Below are 23531 nucleotides of genomic sequence, written 5' to 3'. Positions count from 1 at the left end.
TATAATTGGAACACACCCTCCGGTCCCCCTTCTTAAAAAGGAGGACCACCCCCCCGGTCTGCCAATCCAGAGGCACTGTCCCCGATGTCCACGCAATGTTGTAGAGGCGTGGCAACCATGACAGCCCCACAACATCCAGAGCCCTAAGGAACTCCGGGCGGATCTCATCCACCCCCGGGGCCTTGCCACAGAGGAGCTTGTTAACCACCTCGGTTACTTCAGCCCCTGAGATAGATGAGTCCACCACGGAGTCCTCAGGCTCTGCTTCCTCAATGGAAGGCGTGTCGGTAGAATTGAGGAGGTCTTCGAAGTATTCTCCCCACCGACTCACAACGTCCCGAGTCGAGGTCAGCAGCACCCCATCTCCACTATAAATAGTGTTGATGGTGCACTGCTTCCCTCGCCTGAGGCGACGGATGGTGGACCAGAATTTCTTCGAAGCCGTCTGGAAGTCGTTTTCCATGGCCTCACCGAACTCCTCCCACGCCCGAGTTTTTGCTTCGGCAACCACCGAAGCCGAATTCTGCTTGGCCAGTCGGTACCTGTCAGCTGCCTCCGGAGTACCACAGGCCAGAAAGGCCCGATAGGACTCTTTCTTCAGCCTGACAGCATCCCTTACCGCCGGTGTCCACCAGCGGGTTCGGGGGTTGCCGCCACGACAGGCACCGACAACCTTGCGTCCACAGCTTCAATCGGCTGCCTCAACAATGGAGGCACGAAACATGGTCCTCTCAGGCTGAATGTCCGCTGCCTCCCCCGGTACGTGGGCGAAGTTCTGCCGGAGGTGGGAGTTGAAACTCTTTCTGACAGGGGATTCTGCCAAGCGTTCCCAGCAGACCCTCACAATACGCTTGGGTCTGCCGGGTCGGACCGGCATCTTTCCCCACCATCGGACCAACTCACCACCAGGTGGTGATCAGTTGACAGCTCCGCCCCTCTCTTCACCCGAGTGTCCAAAACATGCGGCCGCAAATCCGATGACACGACTACAAAGTCGATCATCGAACTGCGGCCAAGGGTGTCCTGGTGCCAAGTGCACATATGGACACCCTAATGCTTGAACATGGTGTTCGTTATCGACAATCCATGACGAGCACAGAAGTCTAGTAACAGAACACCACTCGGGTTCAGATTGGGGGGGCCATTCCTCCCAATCACGCCTTTCCGGGTCTCATTGTCGTTACCCACGTGAGCATTGAAGTCCCCCAGCAGGACGAGGGAGTCTCCAGGGGGAACGCTCTCCAGCACACCCTCCAAAGACTCCAAAAAGGGTGGGTACTCTGAATTACTGTTTGGTGCATAAGCACAAACAACAGTCAGCACCCGTCCCCCCACCTTGAGGCGGAGGGAGGCTACCCTCTCGTCTACCGAGGTGAACCCCAGTGTACAGGCGCCAAGCCGGGGGGCAATAAGTATGCCCACACCTGCTCGGCGTCTCTCACCTTGGGCAACTCCAGAGTGGAAGAGTGTCCAACCCCTCTCAAGAGGACTGGTACCAGAGCCTAAGCTGTGTGTGGAGGTGAGCCCGACTATATCTAGTCAGAATTTCCCTGCCTCGCACACCAGCTCAGGCTCCTTCCCAGCCAGACAGGTGACATTCCATGTCCCAAGAGCTAGTTTCTGTAGCCGGGGATCAGAGCGCCAAGGTCCCTGCCTCTTTCCGCTGCCCGACTTGCATTGCACCGAACCCCTTTGGCCCCTCCCCCAGGTGGTGAGCCCATGTGAGGGGGAACCCACGTTGCCTCTTCGGGCTGAGCCCCGTGGGTGCAGGCCCGGCCACCAGGCGCTCGCCAATGAGCCCCACCTCCAGGCCTGGCTCCAGAGGGGGGCCCCGGTGACCCGCAAGGGAAATCGTGGTCCATGTATTGTGGTCATCATTGGGGTTCTTGTGAGCCATGCTTTGTCTGGACCCTCACCTAGGACCTGTTTGCCAAGGGTGACCCTACCAGGGGCAAAAAAGCCCCCGACAACTTAGCTCCTAGGATCATTGGGACACGCAAACCCCTCCACCATGATAAGGTGACAGCTCAATTAAATCAGTATCTAAATATTAAAAGAATCAACGTCTAAGTGCAGTCCTGCTCTACCAAACCGAATATGACAGAAATGTTGCATTTCTTGACTTCCAAAGAACTTAAACTTCCGCATCGTCATGCTCAGCCACCATCTGGACTGGGAGCTACTTTTCAGTCCATGTGTTCAATCAAACCCGTCCCTCAGGGGATGTGGAGGGTTCTCTTGAAACATGCAAGGTTCTGAGAAATTAGAATCAGTCTTTAAATTGAAAGGGAACCAAAGTCTAAACACAGTCCTGGTCCAAGTAAACAGAGTTTAACCCAATACTACCTTTCTACACTTACAAAAATATCCAACTTCATCTTGGTTACTAAGCCTTCTGAATTTAGAGACACTTTTCAGTCCTTTGGAAAACTACAAGCACTGATGAGGTGGCCGAGTGGTTAAGGCGATGGACTGCTAATCCATTGTGTTCTACACCCATGGGTTCGAATCCCATCCTCATCGAATCGCTGCATTTTCTTAGTTGGTTATATTGTGGGAAGGTTGTTTCACCCTGTTGTTTAGGATATGTTGAGGTATCTCTGGGATTTTTAATTGTCTAAAGCCAATTAAATCATCCACCCATCCATCCAATATCCTCCGCTTATCCGGGGTCGGGTCGCGGAGGCAGCAGCTTCAGCAGGGAAGCCCAGACTTCCCGCTCCCCAGCCACATCTTTCAGCTCTGCCGCAGGGATGCCGAGGCGTTCCCAGGCCAGCTGGGAGACGTCGTCTCTCCAGCGTGTCCTGGGTCGTCCTCTGGGCCTCCTGCCGGTGGGACATGCCCGGAACACCTCCCCAGCGAGGCGTCCACGAGGCATCCTAAAGAGATGCCCCAGCCACCTCATCTGGCTCCTCTCTACGTGGAGGAACAGCGGCTCGACACTGAGTCCCTCCCGGATGTTCGAACTTCTCACCCTATCTCTAAGGGAGAGCCCAGACACCCTGCGGAGGAAACTCATTTCGGCCGCTTGTACCCGAGATCTTGTTCTTTCGGTCGCGACCCACAGCTCGTGACCATAGGTGAGGGTCGGAACGTAGATCGACCGTTAAATCGAGAGCTTCGCCTTTTGGCTCAGCTCACTCTTCACCACGACAGACCGATACAGCGTCCGCATCACAGCGGAGGCTGCACCGATCCGCCTGTCGATCTCTCGCTCCGTCCTCCCCTCACTCGTAAACAAGACCCCAAGATACTTAAACTCCTCCACTTGGGGCAGGATCTCCTCCCCGACCTGGAGAGGGCACTCCACCCTTTTCCGACTGAGAACCATGGTCTCAGATTCAGAGGTGCTCATCTTCATCCCAACCGCTTCACACTTGGCTGCGAACCGCTCCAGTGAGAGTTGGAGATCAAGGCCTGAGGAAGCCAACAGTACCACACCATCTGCGAAAAGCAGAGATGAAATACTGTGGTCACCAAACCGGATCCCCTCATCACCTCGACTGCGCCTAGAAATTCTGTCCATAAAAGTTATGAACAGAATCGGCGACAAAGGGCAGCATTGGCGGAGTCCAACCCTCACTGGAAATGAATCCGACTTATTGCCAGCAATGCGGACCAAACTCTGACATCGGTGGTACAGGGACCCAACTGCCCGTATCAAGGGGCTCGGTACCCCGTACTCCCGGAGCACGCTCCACAGAACTCCCCGTGGGACACGGTCGAACGCCTTTTCCAAGTCCACAAAACACATGTAGACTGGTTGGACGAACTCCCATGCACCCTCAAGGACGCTGTAGAGAGTGTAGAGCTGGTCCACTGTTCCACGGCCAGGACGAAAACCACACTGCTCCTCTTGGATCTGAGATTCAACCTCCCGACGGACCCTCCTCTCCTATACCCCTGAGTAGACCTTACCAGGGAGGCTGAGGAGTGTGATTCCTCTATAATTGGAACACACCCTCCGGTCCCCCTTCTTAAAAAGGAGGACCACCCCCCCGGTCTGCCAATCCAGAGGCACTGTCCCCGATGTCCACGCAATGTTGTAGAGGCGTGGCAACCATGACAGCCCCACAACATCCAGAGCCCTAAGGAACTCCGGGCGGATCTCATCCACCCCCGGGGCCTTGCCACAGAGGAGCTTGTTAACCACCTCGGTTACTTCAGCCCCTGAGATAGATGAGTCCACCACGGAGTCCTCAGGCTCTGCTTCCTCAATGGAAGGCGTGTCGGTAGAATTGAGGAGGTCTTCGAAGTATTCTCCCCACCGACTCACAACGTCCCGAGTCGAGGTCAGCAGCACCCCATCTCCACTATAAATAGTGTTGATGGTGCACTGCTTCCCTCGCCTGAGGCGACGGATGGTGGACCAGAATTTCTTCGAAGCCGTCTGGAAGTCGTTTTCCATGGCCTCACCGAACTCCTCCCACGCCCGAGTTTTTGCTTCGGCAACCACCGAAGCCGAATTCTGCTTGGCCAGTCGGTACCTGTCAGCTGCCTCCGGAGTACCACAGGCCAGAAAGGCCCGATAGGACTCTTTCTTCAGCCTGACAGCATCCCTTACCGCCGGTGTCCACCAGCGGGTTCGGGGGTTGCCGCCACGACAGGCACCGACAACCTTGCGTCCACAGCTTCAATCGGCTGCCTCAACAATGGAGGCACGAAACATGGTCCTCTCAGGCTGAATGTCCGCTGCCTCCCCCGGTACGTGGGCGAAGTTCTGCCGGAGGTGGGAGTTGAAACTCTTTCTGACAGGGGATTCTGCCAAGCGTTCCCAGCAGACCCTCACAATACGCTTGGGTCTGCCGGGTCGGACCGGCATCTTCCCCCACCATCGGAGCCAACTCACCACCAGGTGGTGATCAGTTGACAGCTCCGCCCCTCTCTTCACCCGAGTGTCCAAAACATGCGGCCGCAAATCCGATGACACGACTACAAAGTCGATCATCGAACTGCGGCCTAGGGTGTCCTGGTGCCAAGTGCACATATGGACACCCTAATGCTTGAACATGGTGTTCGTTATCGACAATCCATGACGAGCACAGAAATCTAGTAACAGAACACCACTCGGGTTCAGATTGGGGGGGCCATTCCTCCCAATCACGCCCTTCCAGGTCTCATTGTCGTTACCCACGTGAGCATTGAAGTCCCCCAGCAGGACGAGGGAGTCTCCAGGGGGAACGGTCTCCAGCACACCCTCCAAAGACTCCAAAAAGGGTGGGTACTCTGAACTACTGTTTGGTGCATAAGCACAAACAACAGTCAGCACCCGTCCCCCCACCTTGAGGCGGAAGGAGGCTACCCTATCGTCTACCGAGGTGAACCCCAGTGTACAGGCGCCAAGCCGGGGGGCAATAAGTATGCCCACACCTGCTCGGCGTCTCTCACCTTGGGCAACTCCAGAGTGGAAGAGTGTCCAACCCCTCTCAAGAGGATTGGTACCAGAGCCTAAGCTGTGTGTGGAGGTGTGCCCGACTATATCTAGTCAGAATTTCCCTGCCTCGCACACCAGCTCAGGCTCCTTCCCAGCCAGAGAGGTGACATTCCATGTCCAAAGAGCTAGTTTCTGTAGCCGGGGATCAGAGCGCCAAGGTCCCTGCCTCTTTCCGCTGCCCGACTTGCATTGCACCGAACCCCTTTGGCCCCTCCCCCAGGTGGTGAGCCCATGTGAGGGGGAACCCACGTTGCCTCTTCGGGCTGAGCCCCGTGGGTGCAGGCCCGGCCACCAGGCGCTCGCCAATGAGCCCCACCTCCAGGCCTGGCTCCAGAGGGGGGCCCCGGTGACCCGCTTCCGGGCAAGGGAAATCGTGGTCCATGTATTGTGGTCATCATTGGGGTTCTTGTGAGCCATGCTTTGTCTGGACCCTCACCTAGGACCTGTTTGCCAAGGGTGACCCTACCAGGGGCAAAAAAGCCCCCGACAACTTAGCTCCTAGGATCATTGGGACACGCAAACCCCTCCACCATGATAAGGTGACAGCTCAATTAAATCAGTATCTAAATATTAAAAGAATCAACGTCTAAGTGCAGTCCTGCTCTACCAAACCGAATATGACAGAAATGTTGCATTTCTTGACTTCCAAAAAACTTAAACTTCCGCATCGTCATTATGCTCAGCCACCATCTGGACTGGGAGCTACTTTTCAGTCCATGTGTTCAATCAAACCCGTCCCTCAGGGGATGTGGAGGGTTCTCTTGAAACATGCAAGGTTTTGAGAAATTAGAATCAGTCTTTAAATTGAAAGGGAACCAAAGTCTAAACACAGTCCTGGTCCAAGTAAACAGAGTTTAACCCAATACTACCTTTCTACACTTACAAAAATATCCAACTTCATCTTGTTTACTAAGCCTTCTGAATTTAGAGACACTTTTCAGTCCTTTGGAAAACCACAAGAACTGATGAGGTGGCCGAGTGGTTAAGGCGATGGACTGCTAATCCATTGTGTTCTACACCCATGGGTTCGAATCCCATCCTCATCGAATCGCTGCATTTTCTTAGTTGGTTATATTGTGGGAAGGTTGTTTCACCCTGTTGTTTAGGATATGTTGAGGTATCTCTGGGATTTTTAATTGTCTAAAGCCAATTAAATCATCCACCCATCCATCCAATATCCTCCGCTTATCCGGGGTCGGGTCGCGGAGGCAGCAGCTTCAGCAGGGAAGCCCAGACTTCCCGCCCCCCAGCCACATCTTTCAGCTCTGCCGGAGGGATGCCGAGGCGTTCCCAGGCCAGCTGGGAGACGTAGTCTCTCCAGCGTGTCCTGGGTCGTCCTCTGGGCCTCCTGCCGGTGGGACATGCCCGGAACACCTCCCCAGGGAGGCGTCCACGAGGCATCCTAAAGAGATGCCCCAGCCACCTCATCTGGCTCCTCTCTACGTGGAGGAACAGCGGCTCGACACTGAGTCCCTCCCGGATGTTCGAACTTCTCACCCTATCTCTAAGAGAGAGCCCAGACACCCTGCGGAGGAAACTCATTTCGGCCGCTTGTACCCGAGATCTTGTTCTTTCGGTCGCGACCCACAGCTCGTGACCATAGGTGAGGGTCGGAACGTAGATCGACCGGTAAATCGAGAGCTTCGCCTTTTGGCTCAGCTCACTCTTCACCACGACAGACCGATACAGCGTCCGCATCACAGCGGAGGCTGCACCGATCCGCCTGTCGATCTCTCGCTCCGTCCTCCCCTCACTCGTAAACAAGACCCCAAGATACTTAAACTCCTCCACTTGGGGCAGGATCTCCTCCCCGACCTGGAGAGGGCACTCCACCCTTTTCCGACTGAGAACCATGGTCTCAGATTCAGAGGTGCTCATCTTCATCCCAACCGCTTCACACTCGGCTGCGAACCGCTCCAGTGAGAGTTGGAGATCACGGCCTGAGGAAGCCAACAGTACCACATCATCTGCGAAAAGCAGAGATGAAATACTGTGGTCACCAAACCGGATCCCCTCAGCACCTCGACTGCGCCTAGAAATTCTGTCCATAAAAGTTATGAACAGAATCTGCGACAAAGGGCAGCATTGGCGGAGTCCAACCCTTACTGGAAATGAATCCGACTTATTGCCAGCAATGCGGACCAAACTCTGACATCGGTGGTACAGGGACCCAACTGCCCGTATCAAGGGGCTCGGTACCCCGTACTCCTGGAGCACGCTCCACAGAACTCCCCGTGGGACACGGTCGAACGCCTTCTCCAAGTCCACAAAACACATGTAGACTGGTTGGACGAACTCCCATGCACACTCAAGGACGCTGTAGAGAGTGTAGAGCTTGTCCACTGTTCCACGGCCAGGACGAAAACCACACTGCTCCTCTTGGATCTGAGATTCAACCTCCCGACGGACCCTCCTCTCCTGTACCCCTGAGTAGACCTTACCAGGGAGGCTGAGGAGTGTGATTCCTCTATAATTGGAACACACCCTCCGGTCCCCCTTCTTTAAAAGGGGGACCACCCCCCCGGTCTGCCAATCCAGAGGCACTGTCCCCGATGTCCACGCAATGTTGTAGAGGCGTGGCAACCATGACAGCCCCACAACATCCAGAGCCCTAAGGAACTCCGGGCGGATCTCATCCACCCCCGGGGCCTTGCCACCGAGGAGCTTGTTAACCACCTCGGTTACTTCAGCCCCTGAGATAGATGAGTCCACCACGGAGTCCTCAGGCTCTGCTTCCTCAATGGAAGGCGTGTCGGTAGAATTGAGGATCTTCGAAGTATTCTCCCCACCGACTCACAACGTCCCGAGTCGAGGTCAGCAGCACCCCATCTCCACTATAAATAGTGTTGATGGTGCACTGCTTCCCTCTCCTGAGACGACGGATGGTGGACCAGAATTTCTTCGAAGCCGTCTGGAAGTCGTTTTCCATGGCCTCACCGAACTCCTCCCACGCCCGAGTTTTTGCTTCGGCAACCACCGAAGCCGTATTCTGCTTGTCCAGTCGGTACCTGTCAGCTGCCTCCGGAGTCCCACAGGCCAGAAAGGCCCGATAGGACTCTTTCTTCAGCCTGACAGCATCCCTTACCGCCGGTGTACACCAGCGGGTTCGGGGGTTGCCGCCACGACAGGCACCGACAACCTTGCGTCCACAGCTTCGATCGGCTGCCTCAACAATGGAGGCACGAAACATGGTCCTCTCAGACTGAATGTCCGCTGCCTCCCCCGGTACGTGGGCGAAGTTCTGCCGGAGGTGGTAGTTGAAACTCTTTCTGACAGGGGATTCTGCCAAGCGTTCCCAGCAGACCCTCACAATACGCTTGGGTCTGCCGGGTCGGACCGGCATCTTTCCCCACCATCGGACCAACTCACCACCAGGTGGTGATCAGTTGACAGCTCCGCCCCTCTCTTCACCCGAGTGTCCAAAACATGCGGCCGCAAATCCGATGACACGACTACAAAGTCGATCATCGAACTGCGGCCAAGGGTGTCCTGGTGCCAAGTGCACATATGGACACCCTAATGCTTGAACATGGTGTTCGTTATCGACAATCCATGACGAGCACAGAAGTCTAGTAACAGAACACCACTCGGGTTCAGATTGGGGGGGCCATTCCTCCCAATCACGCCTTTCCGGGTCTCATTGTCGTTACCCACGTGAGCATTGAAGTCCCCCAGCAGGACGAGGGAGTCTCCAGGGGGAACGCTCTCCAGCACACCCTCCAAAGACTCCAAAAAGGGTGGGTACTCTGAATTACTGTTTGGTGCATAAGCACAAACAACAGTCAGCACCCGTCCCCCCACCTTGAGGCGGAGGGAGGCTACCCTCTCGTCTACCGAGGTGAACCCCAGTGTACAGGCGCCAAGCCGGGGGGCAATAAGTATGCCCACACCTGCTCGGCGTCTCTCACCTTGGGCAACTCCAGAGTGGAAGAGTGTCCAACCCCTCTCAAGAGGACTGGTACCAGAGCCTAAGCTGTGTGTGGAGGTGAGCCCGACTATATCTAGTCAGAATTTCCCTGCCTCGCACACCAGCTCAGGCTCCTTCCCAGCCAGACAGGTGACATTCCATGTCCCAAGAGCTAGTTTCTGTAGCCGGGGATCAGAGCGCCAAGGTCCCTGCCTCTTTCCGCTGCCCGACTTGCATTGCACCGAACCCCTTTGGCCCCTCCCCCAGGTGGTGAGCCCATGTGAGGGGGAACCCACGTTGCCTCTTCGGGCTGAGCCCCGTGGGTGCAGGCCCGGCCACCAGGCGCTCGCCAATGAGCCCCACCTCCAGGCCTGGCTCCAGAGGGGGGCCCCGGTGACCCGCAAGGGAAATCGTGGTCCATGTATTGTGGTCATCATTGGGGTTCTTGTGAGCCATGCTTTGTCTGGACCCTCACCTAGGACCTGTTTGCCAAGGGTGACCCTACCAGGGGCAAAAAAGCCCCCGACAACTTAGCTCCTAGGATCATTGGGACACGCAAACCCCTCCACCATGATAAGGTGACAGCTCAATTAAATCAGTATCTAAATATTAAAAGAATCAACGTCTAAGTGCAGTCCTGCTCTACCAAACCGAATATGACAGAAATGTTGCATTTCTTGACTTCCAAAGAACTTAAACTTCCGCATCGTCATGCTCAGCCACCATCTGGACTGGGAGCTACTTTTCAGTCCATGTGTTCAATCAAACCCGTCCCTCAGGGGATGTGGAGGGTTCTCTTGAAACATGCAAGGTTCTGAGAAATTAGAATCAGTCTTTAAATTGAAAGGGAACCAAAGTCTAAACACAGTCCTGGTCCAAGTAAACAGAGTTTAACCCAATACTACCTTTCTACACTTACAAAAATATCCAACTTCATCTTGGTTACTAAGCCTTCTGAATTTAGAGACACTTTTCAGTCCTTTGGAAAACTACAAGCACTGATGAGGTGGCCGAGTGGTTAAGGCGATGGACTGCTAATCCATTGTGTTCTACACCCATGGGTTCGAATCCCATCCTCATCGAATCGCTGCATTTTCTTAGTTGGTTATATTGTGGGAAGGTTGTTTCACCCTGTTGTTTAGGATATGTTGAGGTATCTCTGGGATTTTTAATTGTCTAAAGCCAATTAAATCATCCACCCATCCATCCAATATCCTCCGCTTATCCGGGGTCGGGTCGCGGAGGCAGCAGCTTCAGCAGGGAAGCCCAGACTTCCCGCTCCCCAGCCACATCTTTCAGCTCTGCCGCAGGGATGCCGAGGCGTTCCCAGGCCAGCTGGGAGACGTCGTCTCTCCAGCGTGTCCTGGGTCGTCCTCTGGGCCTCCTGCCGGTGGGACATGCCCGGAACACCTCCCCAGCGAGGCGTCCACGAGGCATCCTAAAGAGATGCCCCAGCCACCTCATCTGGCTCCTCTCTACGTGGAGGAACAGCGGCTCGACACTGAGTCCCTCCCGGATGTTCGAACTTCTCACCCTATCTCTAAGGGAGAGCCCAGACACCCTGCGGAGGAAACTCATTTCGGCCGCTTGTACCCGAGATCTTGTTCTTTCGGTCGCGACCCACAGCTCGTGACCATAGGTGAGGGTCGGAACGTAGATCGACCGTTAAATCGAGAGCTTCGCCTTTTGGCTCAGCTCACTCTTCACCACGACAGACCGATACAGCGTCCGCATCACAGCGGAGGCTGCACCGATCCGCCTGTCGATCTCTCGCTCCGTCCTCCCCTCACTCGTAAACAAGACCCCAAGATACTTAAACTCCTCCACTTGGGGCAGGATCTCCTCCCCGACCTGGAGAGGGCACTCCACCCTTTTCCGACTGAGAACCATGGTCTCAGATTCAGAGGTGCTCATCTTCATCCCAACCGCTTCACACTTGGCTGCGAACCGCTCCAGTGAGAGTTGGAGATCAAGGCCTGAGGAAGCCAACAGTACCACACCATCTGCGAAAAGCAGAGATGAAATACTGTGGTCACCAAACCGGATCCCCTCATCACCTCGACTGCGCCTAGAAATTCTGTCCATAAAAGTTATGAACAGAATCGGCGACAAAGGGCAGCATTGGCGGAGTCCAACCCTCACTGGAAATGAATCCGACTTATTGCCAGCAATGCGGACCAAACTCTGACATCGGTGGTACAGGGACCCAACTGCCCGTATCAAGGGGCTCGGTACCCCGTACTCCCGGAGCACGCTCCACAGAACTCCCCGTGGGACACGGTCGAACGCCTTTTCCAAGTCCACAAAACACATGTAGACTGGTTGGACGAACTCCCATGCACCCTCAAGGACGCTGTAGAGAGTGTAGAGCTGGTCCACTGTTCCACGGCCAGGACGAAAACCACACTGCTCCTCTTGGATCTGAGATTCAACCTCCCGACGGACCCTCCTCTCCTATACCCCTGAGTAGACCTTACCAGGGAGGCTGAGGAGTGTGATTCCTCTATAATTGGAACACACCCTCCGGTCCCCCTTCTTAAAAAGGAGGACCACCCCCCCGGTCTGCCAATCCAGAGGCACTGTCCCCGATGTCCACGCAATGTTGTAGAGGCGTGGCAACCATGACAGCCCCACAACATCCAGAGCCCTAAGGAACTCCGGGCGGATCTCATCCACCCCCGGGGCCTTGCCACAGAGGAGCTTGTTAACCACCTCGGTTACTTCAGCCCCTGAGATAGATGAGTCCACCACGGAGTCCTCAGGCTCTGCTTCCTCAATGGAAGGCGTGTCGGTAGAATTGAGGAGGTCTTCGAAGTATTCTCCCCACCGACTCACAACGTCCCGAGTCGAGGTCAGCAGCACCCCATCTCCACTATAAATAGTGTTGATGGTGCACTGCTTCCCTCGCCTGAGGCGACGGATGGTGGACCAGAATTTCTTCGAAGCCGTCTGGAAGTCGTTTTCCATGGCCTCACCGAACTCCTCCCACGCCCGAGTTTTTGCTTCGGCAACCACCGAAGCCGAATTCTGCTTGGCCAGTCGGTACCTGTCAGCTGCCTCCGGAGTACCACAGGCCAGAAAGGCCCGATAGGACTCTTTCTTCAGCCTGACAGCATCCCTTACCGCCGGTGTCCACCAGCGGGTTCGGGGGTTGCCGCCACGACAGGCACCGACAACCTTGCGTCCACAGCTTCAATCGGCTGCCTCAACAATGGAGGCACGAAACATGGTCCTCTCAGGCTGAATGTCCGCTGCCTCCCCCGGTACGTGGGCGAAGTTCTGCCGGAGGTGGGAGTTGAAACTCTTTCTGACAGGGGATTCTGCCAAGCGTTCCCAGCAGACCCTCACAATACGCTTGGGTCTGCCGGGTCGGACCGGCATCTTCCCCCACCATCGGAGCCAACTCACCACCAGGTGGTGATCAGTTGACAGCTCCGCCCCTCTCTTCACCCGAGTGTCCAAAACATGCGGCCGCAAATCCGATGACACGACTACAAAGTCGATCATCGAACTGCGGCCTAGGGTGTCCTGGTGCCAAGTGCACATATGGACACCCTAATGCTTGAACATGGTGTTCGTTATCGACAATCCATGACGAGCACAGAAGTCTAGTAACAGAACACCACTCGGGTTCAGATTGGGGGGGCCATTCCTCCCAATCACGCCCTTCCAGGTCTCATTGTCGTTACCCACGTGAGCATTGAAGTCCCCCAGCAGGACGAGGGAGTCTCCAGGGGGAACGGTCTCCAGCACACCCTCCAAAGACTCCAAAAAGGGTGGGTACTCTGAACTACTGTTTGGTGCATAAGCACAAACAACAGTCAGCACCCGTCCCCCCACCTTGAGGCGGAAGGAGGCTACCCTATCGTCTACCGAGGTGAACCCCAGTGTACAGGCGCCAAGCCGGGGGGCAATAAGTATGCCCACACCTGCTCGGCGTCTCTCACCTTGGGCAACTCCAGAGTGGAAGAGTGTCCAACCCCTCTCAAGAGGATTGGTACCAGAGCCTAAGCTGTGTGTGGAGGTGTGCCCGACTATATCTAGTCAGAATTTCCCTGCCTCGCACACCAGCTCAGGCTCCTTCCCAGCCAGAGAGGTGACATTCCATGTCCAAAGAGCTAGTTTCTGTAGCCGGGGATCAGAGCGCCAAGGTCCCTGCCTCTTTCCGCTGCCCGACTTGCATTGCACCGAACCCCTTTGGCCCCTCCCCCAGGTGGTGAGCCCATGTGAGGGGGAACCCACGTTGCCTCTTCGGGCTGAGCCCCGTGGGTGCAGGCCCGGCCACCAGGCGCTCGCCAATGAGCCCCACCTCCAGGCCTGGCTCCAGAGGGGGGCCCCGGTGACCCGCTTCCGGGCAAGGGAAATCGTGGTCCATGTATTGTGGTCATCATTGGGGTTCTTGTGAGCCATGCTTTGTCTGGACCCTCACCTAGGACCTGTTTGCCAAGGGTGACCCTACCAGGGGCAAAAAAGCCCCCGACAACTTAGCTCCTAGGATCATTGGGACACGCAAACCCCTCCACCATGATAAGGTGACAGCTCAATTAAATCAGTATCTAAATATTAAAAGAATCAACGTCTAAGTGCAGTCCTGCTCTACCAAACCGAATATGACAGAAATGTTGCATTTCTTGACTTCCAAAAAACTTAAACTTCCGCATCGTCATTATGCTCAGCCACCATCTGGACTGGGAGCTACTTTTCAGTCCATGTGTTCAATCAAACCCGTCCCTCAGGGGATGTGGAGGGTTCTCTTGAAACATGCAAGGTTTTGAGAAATTAGAATCAGTCTTTAAATTGAAAGGGAACCAAAGTCTAAACACAGTCCTGGTCCAAGTAAACAGAGTTTAACCCAATACTACCTTTCTACACTTACAAAAATATCCAACTTCATCTTGTTTACTAAGCCTTCTGAATTTAGAGACACTTTTCAGTCCTTTGGAAAACCACAAGAACTGATGAGGTGGCCGAGTGGTTAAGGCGATGGACTGCTAATCCATTGTGTTCTACACCCATGGGTTCGAATCCCATCCTCATCGAATCGCTGCATTTTCTTAGTTGGTTATATTGTGGGAAGGTTGTTTCACCCTGTTGTTTAGGATATGTTGAGGTATCTCTGGGATTTTTAATTGTCTAAAGCCAATTAAATCATCCACCCATCCATCCAATATCCTCCGCTTATCCGGGGTCGGGTCGCGGAGGCAGCAGCTTCAGCAGGGAAGCCCAGACTTCCCGCTCCCCAGCCACATCTTTCAGCTCTGCCGGAGGGATGCCGAGGCGTTCCCAGGCCAGCTGGGAGACGTAGTCTCTCCAGCGTGTCCTGGGTCGTCCTCTGGGCCTCCTGCCGGTGGGACATGCCCGGAACACCTCCCCAGGGAGGCGTCCACGAGGCATCCTAAAGAGATGCCCCAGCCACCTCATCTGGCTCCTCTCTACGTGGAGGAACAGCGGCTCGACACTGAGTCCCTCCCGGATGTTCGAACTTCTCACCCTATCTCTAAGGGAGAGCCCAGACACCCTGCGGAGGAAACTCATTTCGGCCGCTTGTACCCGAGATCTTGTTCTTTCGGTCGCGACCCACAGCTCGTGACCATAGGTGAGGGTCGGAACGTAGATCGACCGGTAAATCGAGAGCTTCGCCTTTTGGCTCAGCTCACTCTTCACCACGACAGACCGATACAGCGTCCGCATCACAGCGGAGGCTGCACCGATCCGCCTGTCGATCTCTCGCTCCGTCCTCCCCTCACTCGTAAACAAGACCCCAAGATACTTAAACTCCTCCACTTGGGGCAGGATCTCCTCCCCGACCTGGAGAGGGCACTCCACCCTTTTCCGACTGAGAACCATGGTCTCAGATTCAGAGGTGCTCATCTTCATCCCAACCGCTTCACACTCGGCTGCGAACCGCTCCAGTGAGAGTTGGAGATCACGGCCTGAGGAAGCCAACAGTACCACATCATCTGCGAAAAGCAGAGATGAAATACTGTGGTCACCAAACCGGATCCCCTCAGCACCTCGACTGCGCCTAGAAATTCTGTCCATAAAAGTTATGAACAGAATCTGCGACAAAGGGCAGCATTGGCGGAGTCCAACCCTTACTGGAAATGAATCCGACTTATTGCCAGCAATGCGGACCAAACTCTGACATCGGTGGTACAGGGACCCAACTGCCCGTATCAAGGGGCTCGGTACCCCGTACTCCTGGAGCACGCTCCACAGAACTCCCCGTGGGACACGGTCGAACGCCTTCTCCAAGTCCACAAAACACATGTAGACTGGTTGGACGAACTCCCATGCACACTCAAGGACGCTGTAGAGAGTGTAGAGCTTGTCCACTGTTCCACGGCCAGGACGAAAACCACACTGCTCCTCTTGGATCTGAGATTCAACCTCCCGACGGACCCTCCTCTCCTGTACCCCTGAGTAGACCTTACCAGGGAGGCTGAGGAGTGTGATTCCTCTATAATTGGAACACACCCTCCGGTCCCCCTTCTTTAAAAGGGGGACCACCCCCCCGGTCTGCCAATCCAGAGGCACTGTCCCCGATGTCCACGCAATGTTGTAGAGGCGTGGCAACCATGACAGCCCCACAACATCCAGAGCCCTAAGGAACTCCGGGCGGATCTCATCCACCCCCGGGGCCTTGCCACCGAGGAGCTTGTTAACCACCTCGGTTACTTCAGCCCCTGAGATAGATGAGTCCACCACGGAGTCCTCAGGCTCTGCTTCCTCAATGGAAGGCGTGTCGGTAGAATTGAGGATCTTCGAAGTATTCTCCCCACCGACTCACAACGTCCCGAGTCGAGGTCAGCAGCACCCCATCTCCACTATAAATAGTGTTGATGGTGCACTGCTTCCCTCTCCTGAGACGACGGATGGTGGACCAGAATTTCTTCGAAGCCGTCTGGAAGTCGTTTTCCATGGCCTCACCGAACTCCTCCCACGCCCGAGTTTTTGCTTCGGCAACCACCGAAGCCGTATTCTGCTTGTCCAGTCGGTACCTGTCAGCTGCCTCCGGAGTCCCACAGGCCAGAAAGGCCCGATAGGACTCTTTCTTCAGCCTGACAGCATCCCTTACCGCCGGTGTACACCAGCGGGTTCGGGGGTTGCCGCCACGACAGGCACCGACAACCTTGCGTCCACAGCTTCGATCGGCTGCCTCAACAATGGAGGCACGAAACATGGTCCTCTCAGACTGAATGTCCGCTGCCTCCCCCGGTACGTGGGCGAAGTTCTGCCGGAGGTGGTAGTTGAAACTCTTTCTGACAGGGGATTCTGCCAAGCGTTCCCAGCAGACCCTCACAATACGCTTGGGTCTGCCGGGTCGGACCGGCATCTTTCCCCACCATCGGACCAACTCACCACCAGGTGGTGATCAGTTGACAGCTCCGCCCCTCTCTTCACCCGAGTGTCCAAAACATGCGGCCGCAAATCCGATGACACGACTACAAAGTCGATCATCGAACTGCGGCCAAGGGTGTCCTGGTGCCAAGTGCACATATGGACACCCTAATGCTTGAACATGGTGTTCGTTATCGACAATCCATGACGAGCACAGAAGTCTAGTAAAAGAACACCACTCGGGTTCAGATTGGGGGGGCCATTCCTCCCAATCACGCCTTTCCGGGTCTCATTGTCGTTACCCACGTGAGCATTGAAGTCCCCCAGCAGGACGAGGGAGTCTCCAGGGGGAACGCTCTCCAGCACACCCTCCAAAGACTCCAAAAAGGGTGGGTACTCTGAATTACTGTTTGGTGCATAAGCACAAACAACAGTCAGCACCCGTCCCCCCACCTTGAGGCGGAGGGAGGCTACCCTCTCGTCTACCGAGGTGAACCCCAGTGTACAGGCGCCAAGCCGGGGGGCAATAAGTATGCCCACACCTGCTCGGCGTCTCTCACCTTGGGCAACTCCAGAGTGGAAGAGTGTCCAACCCCTCTCAAGAGGACTGGTACCAGAGCCTAAGCTGTGTGTGGAGGTGAGCCCGACTATATCTAGTCAGAATTTCCCTGCCTCGCACACCAGCTCAGGCTCCTTCCCAGCCAGACAGGTGACATTCCATGTCCCAAGAGCTAGTTTCTGTAGCCGGGGATCAGAGCGCCAAGGTCCCTGCCTCTTTCCGCTGCCCGACTTGCATTGCACCGAACCCCTTTGGCCCCTCCCCCAGGTGGTGAGCCCATGTGAGGGGGAACCCACGTTGCCTCTTCGGGCTGAGCCCCGTGGGTGCAGGCCCGGCCACCAGGCGCTCGCCAATGAGCCCCACCTCCAGGCCTGGCTCCAGAGGGGGGCCCCGGTGACCCGCAAGGGAAATCGTGGTCCATGTATTGTGGTCATCATTGGGGTTCTTGTGAGCCATGCTTTGTCTGGACCCTCACCTAGGACCTGTTTGCCAAGGGTGACCCTACCAGGGGCAAAAAAGCCCCCGACAACTTAGCTCCTAGGATCATTGGGACACGCAAACCCCTCCACCATGATAAGGTGACAGCTCAATTAAATCAGTATCTAAATATTAAAAGAATCAACGTCTAAGTGCAGTCCTGCTCTACCAAACCGAATATGACAGAAATGTTGCATTTCTTGACTTCCAAAGAACTTAAACTTCCGCATCGTCATGCTCAGCCACCATCTGGACTGGGAGCTACTTTTCAGTCCATGTGTTCAATCAAACCCGTCCCTCAGGGGATGTGGAGGGTTCTCTTGAAACATGCAAGGTTCTGAGAAATTAGAATCAGTCTTTAAATTGAAAGGGAACCAAAGTCTAAACACAGTCCTGGTCCAAGTAAACAGAGTTTAACCCAATACTACCTTTCTACACTTACAAAAATATCCAACTTCATCTTGGTTACTAAGCCTTCTGAATTTAGAGACACTTTTCAGTCCTTTGGAAAACTACAAGCACTGATGAGGTGGCCGAGTGGTTAAGGCGATGGACTGCTAATCCATTGTGTTCTACACCCATGGGTTCGAATCCCATCCTCATCGAATCGCTGCATTTTCTTAGTTGGTTATATTGTGGGAAGGTTGTTTCACCCTGTTGTTTAGGATATGTTGAGGTATCTCTGGGATTTTTAATTGTCTAAAGCCAATTAAATCATCCACCCATCCATCCAATATCCTCCGCTTATCCGGGGTCGGGTCGCGGAGGCAGCAGCTTCAGCAGGGAAGCCCAGACTTCCCGCTCCCCAGCCACATCTTTCAGCTCTGCCGCAGGGATGCCGAGGCGTTCCCAGGCCAGCTGGGAGACGTCGTCTCTCCAGCGTGTCCTGGGTCGTCCTCTGGGCCTCCTGCCGGTGGGACATGCCCGGAACACCTCCCCAGCGAGGCGTCCACGAGGCATCCTAAAGAGATGCCCCAGCCACCTCATCTGGCTCCTCTCTACGTGGAGGAACAGCGGCTCGACACTGAGTCCCTCCCGGATGTTCGAACTTCTCACCCTATCTCTAAGGGAGAGCCCAGACACCCTGCGGAGGAAACTCATTTCGGCCGCTTGTACCCGAGATCTTGTTCTTTCGGTCGCGACCCACAGCTCGTGACCATAGGTGAGGGTCGGAACGTAGATCGACCGTTAAATCGAGAGCTTCGCCTTTTGGCTCAGCTCACTCTTCACCACGACAGACCGATACAGCGTCCGCATCACAGCGGAGGCTGCACCGATCCGCCTGTCGATCTCTCGCTCCGTCCTCCCCTCACTCGTAAACAAGACCCCAAGATACTTAAACTCCTCCACTTGGGGCAGGATCTCCTCCCCGACCTGGAGAGGGCACTCCACCCTTTTCCGACTGAGAACCATGGTCTCAGATTCAGAGGTGCTCATCTTCATTCTAACCGCTTCACACTCGGCTGCGAACCGCTCCAGTGAGAGTTGGAGATCACGGCCTGAGGAAGCCAACAGTACCACATCATCTGCGAAAAGCAGAGATGAAATACTGTGGTCACCAAACCGGATCCCCTCATCACCTCGACTGCGCCTAGAAATTCTGTCCATAAAAGTTATGAACAGAATCGGCGACAAATGGCAGCATTGGCGGAGTCCAAACCTCACTGGAAACGAATCCGACTTATTGCCAGCAATGCGGACCAAACTCTGACATCGGTGGTACAGGGACCCAACTGCCCGTATCAAGGGGCTCGGTACCCCGTACTCCCGGAGCACGCTCCACAGAACTCCCCGTGGGACACGGTCGAACGCCTTCTCCAAGTCCACAAAACACATGTAGACTGGTTGGACGAACTCCCATGCACCCTCAAGGACGCTGTAGAGAGTGTAGAGCTGGTCCACTGTTCCACGGCCATGACGAAAACCACACTGCTCCTCTTGGATCTGAGATTCAACCTCCCGACGGACCCTCCTCTCCTGTACCCCTGAGTAGATCTTACCAGGGAGGCTGAGGAGTGTGATTCCTCTATAATTGGAACAAACCCTCTGGTCCCCCTTCTTAAAAAGGGGGACCACCACCCCGGTCTGCCAATCCAGAGGCACTGTCCACGATGTCCACGCAATGTTGTAGAGGCGTGGCAACCATGACAGCCCCACAACATCCAGAGCCCTAAGGAACTCCGGGCGGATCTCATCCACCCCCGGGGCCTTGCCACCGAGGAGCTTGTTAACCACCTCGGGTACTTCAGCCCCTGAGATAGATGAGTCCACCACGGAGTCCTCAGGCTCTGCTTCCTCAATGGAAGGCGTGTCGGTAGAATTGAGGAGGTCTTCGAAGTATTCTCCCCACCGACTCACAACGTCCCGAGTCGAGGTCAGCAGCACCCCATCTCCACTATAAATAGTGTTGATGGTGCGCTGCTTCCCTCGCCTGAGACGACGGATGGTGGACCAGAATTTCTTCGAAGCCGTCTGGAAGTCGTTTTCCATGGCCTCACCGAACTCCTCCCACGCCCGAGTTTTTGCTTCGGCAACCACGAAGCCGTATTCTGCTTCGCCAGTCGGTACCTGTCAGCTGCCTCCGGAGTCCCACAGGCCAGAAAGGCCCGATAGGACTCTTTCTTCAGCCTGACAGCCTCCCTTACCGCCGGTGTCCACCAGCGGGTTCGGGGGTTGCCGCCACGACAGGCACCGACAACCTTGCGTCCACAGCTTTGATCGGCTGCCTCAACAATGGAGGCACGACACATGGTCCTCTCAGACTGAATGTCCGCTGCCTCCCCCGGTACGTGGGCGAAGTTCTGCCGGAGGTGGGAGTTGAAACTCTTTCTGACAGGGGATTCTGCCAAGCGTTCCCAGCAGACCCTCACAATACGCTTGGGTCTGCCGGGTCGGACCGGCATCTTTCCCCACCATCGGAGCCAACTCACCACCAGGTGTTGATCAGTTGACAGCTCCGCCCCTCTCTTCACCCGAGTGTCCAAAACATGCGGCCGCAAATCCGATGACACGACTACAAAGTCGATCATCGAACTGCGGCCTAGGGTGTCCTGGTGCCAAGTGCACATATGGACACCCTAATGCTTGAACATGGTGTTCGTTATCGACAATCCATGACGAGCACAGAAGTCTAGTAACAGAACACCACTCGGGTTCAGATTGGGGGGGCCATTCCTCCCAATCACGCCCTTCCGGGTCTCATTGTCGTTACCCACGTGAGCATTGAAGTCCCCCAGCAGGACGAGGGAGTCTCCAGGGGGAACGCTCTCCAGCACACCCTCCAAAGACTCCAAAAAGGGTGGGTACTCTGAACTACTGTTTGGTGCATAAGCACAAACAACAGTCAGCACCCGTCGCCCCACCTTGAGGCGGAGGGAGGCTACCCTCTCGTCTACCGAGGTGAACCCCAGTGTACAGGCGCCAAGCCGGGGGGCAATAAGTATGCCCACACCTGCTCGGCGTCTCTCACCTTGGGCAACTCCAGAGTGGAAGAGTGTCCAACCCCTCTCAAGAGGACTGGTACCAGAGCCTAAGCTGTGTGTGGAGGTGAGCCCGACTATATCTAGTCAGAATTTCCCTGCCTCGCACACCAGCTCAGGCTCCTTCCCAGCCAGAGAGGTGACATTCCATGTCCCAAGAGCTACTTTCTGTAGCCGGGGATCAGAGCGCCAAGGTCCCTGCCTCTTGCCGCTGCCCGACTTGCATTGCACCGAACCCCTTTGGCCCATCCCACAGGTGGTGAGCCCATGTGAGGGGGAACCCACGTTGCCTCTTCGGGCTGAGCCCCGTGGGTGCAGGCCCGGCCACCAGGCGCTCGCCAATGAGCCCCACCTCCAGGCCTGGCTCCAGAGGGGGGCCCCGGTGACCCGCGTCCGTGCAAGGGAAATCGTGGTCAATGTATTGTGGTCATCATTGGGGTTCTTGTGAGCCATGCTTTGTCTGGACCCTCACCTAGGACCTGTGTGCCAAGGGTGACAATACCAGGGGCAAAAAAGCCCCCGACAACTTAGCTCCTAGGATCATTGGGACACGCAAATCCCACCACCATGATAAGGTGACAGCTCAATTAAATCAGTATCTAAATATTAAAAGAATCAACGTCTAAGTGCAGTCCTGCTTTACCAAACCGAATATGACAGAAATGTTGCATTTCTTGACTTCCAAAAAACTTAAACTTCCGCATCGTCATTATGCTCAGCCACCATCTGGACTGGGAGCTATTTTTCAGTCCATGTGTTCAATCAAACCCGTCCCTCAGCGGATGTGGAGGGTTCTCTTGAAACATGCAAGGTTTTGAGAAATTAGAATCAGTCTTTAAATTGAAAGGGAACCAAAGTATAAACACAGTCCTGGTCCAAGTAAACAGAGTTTAACCCAATACTACCTTTATACACTTACAAAAATATCCAACTTCATCTTGGTTACTAAGCCTTCTGAATTTAGAGACACTTTTCAGTCCTTTGGAAAACCCCAAGAACTAATGAGGTGGCCGAGTGGTTAAGGCGATGGACTGCTAATCCATTGTGTTCTACACCCATGGGTTCAAATCCCATCCTTATCGAATCGCTGCATTTTCTTAATTGGTTATATTGTGGGAAGGTTGTTTCACCCTGTTGTTTAGGATATGTTGAGGTATCTCTGGGATTTTTAATTGTCTAAAGCCAATTAAATCATCCACCCGTCCATCCAATATCCTGCGCTTATCCGGGGTTGGGTCGCGGAGGCAGCAGCTTCAGCAGGGAACCCCAGACTTCCCGCTCCCCAGCCACATCTTTCAGCTCTGCCGGAGGGATGCCGAGGCGTTCTCATGCCAGCTGGGAGACGTAGTCTCTCCAGCGTGTCCTGGGTCGTCCTCTGGGCCTCCTGCCGGTGGGACATGCCCGGAACACCTCCCCAGGGAGGCGTCCACGAGGCATCCTAAAGAGATGCCCCAGCCACCTCATCTGGCTCCTCTCTACGTGGAGGAACAGCGGCTCGACACTGAGTCCCTCCCGGATGTTCGAACTTCTCACCCTATCTCTAAGGGAGAGCCCAGACCCCCTGCGGAGGAAACTCATTTCGGCCGCTTGTACCCGAGATCTTGTTCTTTCGGTCGCGACCCACAGCTCGTGACCATAGGTGAGGGTCGGAACGTAGATCGACCGGTAAATCGAGAGCTTCGCCTTTTGGCTCAGCTCACTCTTCACCACGACAGACCGATACAGCGTCCGCATCACAGCGGAGATGCACCGATCCGCCTGTCGATCTCTCGCTCCGTCCTCCCCTCACTCGTAAACAAGACCCCAAGATACTTAAACTCCTCCACTTGGGGCAGGATCTCCTCCCCGACCTGGAGAGGGCACTCCACCCTTTTCCGACTGAGAACCATGGTCTCAGATTCAGAGGTGCTCATCTTCATCCCAACCGCTTCACACTCGGCTGCGAACCGCTCCAGTGAGAGTTGGAGATCAAGGCCTGAGGAAGCCAACAGTACCACATCATCTGCGAAAAGCAGAGATGAAATACTGTGGTCACCAAACCGGATCCCCTCAGCACCTCGACTGCGCCTAGAAATTCTGTCCATAAAAGTTATGAACAGAATCGGCGACAAAGGGCAGCATTGGCGGAGTCCAACCCTCACTGGAAATGAATCCGACTTATTGCCAGCAATGCGGACCAAACTCTGACATCGGTGGTACAGGGACCCAACTGCCCGTATCAAGGGGCTCGGTACCCCGTACTCCCGGAGCACGCTCCACAGAACTCCCCGTGGGACACGGTCGAACGCCTTCTCCAAGTCCACAAAACACATGTAGACTGGTTGGACGAACTCC

General features: G+C 55.1%; 6 non-coding genes across 6 annotated transcripts; all 6 read left to right on the top strand.

The window, feature by feature from the left end:
- The first annotated feature begins 2441 nt into the window (after positions 1-2441).
- Positions 2442-2523, top strand: trnas-gcu (transfer RNA serine (anticodon GCU)). The gene has a single exon. It is a non-coding gene; the product is annotated as a tRNA-Ser (tRNA).
- A 3875-nt stretch (positions 2524-6398) lies between these two features.
- On the top strand, positions 6399-6480 carry trnas-gcu (transfer RNA serine (anticodon GCU)). Its single transcript has one exon. It is a non-coding gene; the product is annotated as a tRNA-Ser (tRNA).
- A 3861-nt stretch (positions 6481-10341) lies between these two features.
- On the top strand, positions 10342-10423 carry trnas-gcu (transfer RNA serine (anticodon GCU)). Its single transcript has one exon. It is a non-coding gene; the product is annotated as a tRNA-Ser (tRNA).
- A 3875-nt stretch (positions 10424-14298) lies between these two features.
- trnas-gcu (transfer RNA serine (anticodon GCU)) lies at positions 14299-14380 on the top strand. The gene has a single exon. It is a non-coding gene; the product is annotated as a tRNA-Ser (tRNA).
- Positions 14381-18241: 3861 nt separating this feature from the next.
- trnas-gcu (transfer RNA serine (anticodon GCU)) lies at positions 18242-18323 on the top strand. The gene has a single exon. It is a non-coding gene; the product is annotated as a tRNA-Ser (tRNA).
- Positions 18324-22197: 3874 nt separating this feature from the next.
- trnas-gcu (transfer RNA serine (anticodon GCU)) lies at positions 22198-22279 on the top strand. The gene has a single exon. It is a non-coding gene; the product is annotated as a tRNA-Ser (tRNA).
- Positions 22280-23531: the final 1252 nt, after the last annotated feature.

Source organism: Idiotropiscis lumnitzeri, chromosome 9 (assembly GCF_059441095.1).
Source record: "Idiotropiscis lumnitzeri isolate Australia: NSW breed Sydney's pygmy pipehorse chromosome 9, RoL_Ilum_1.0, whole genome shotgun sequence".
Classification (NCBI taxonomy): Eukaryota; Metazoa; Chordata; class Actinopteri; order Syngnathiformes; family Syngnathidae; genus Idiotropiscis; species Idiotropiscis lumnitzeri.
Note: the sequence above shows the minus strand (reverse complement) of the source record. Positions and strands in the feature narration are given on the sequence as shown.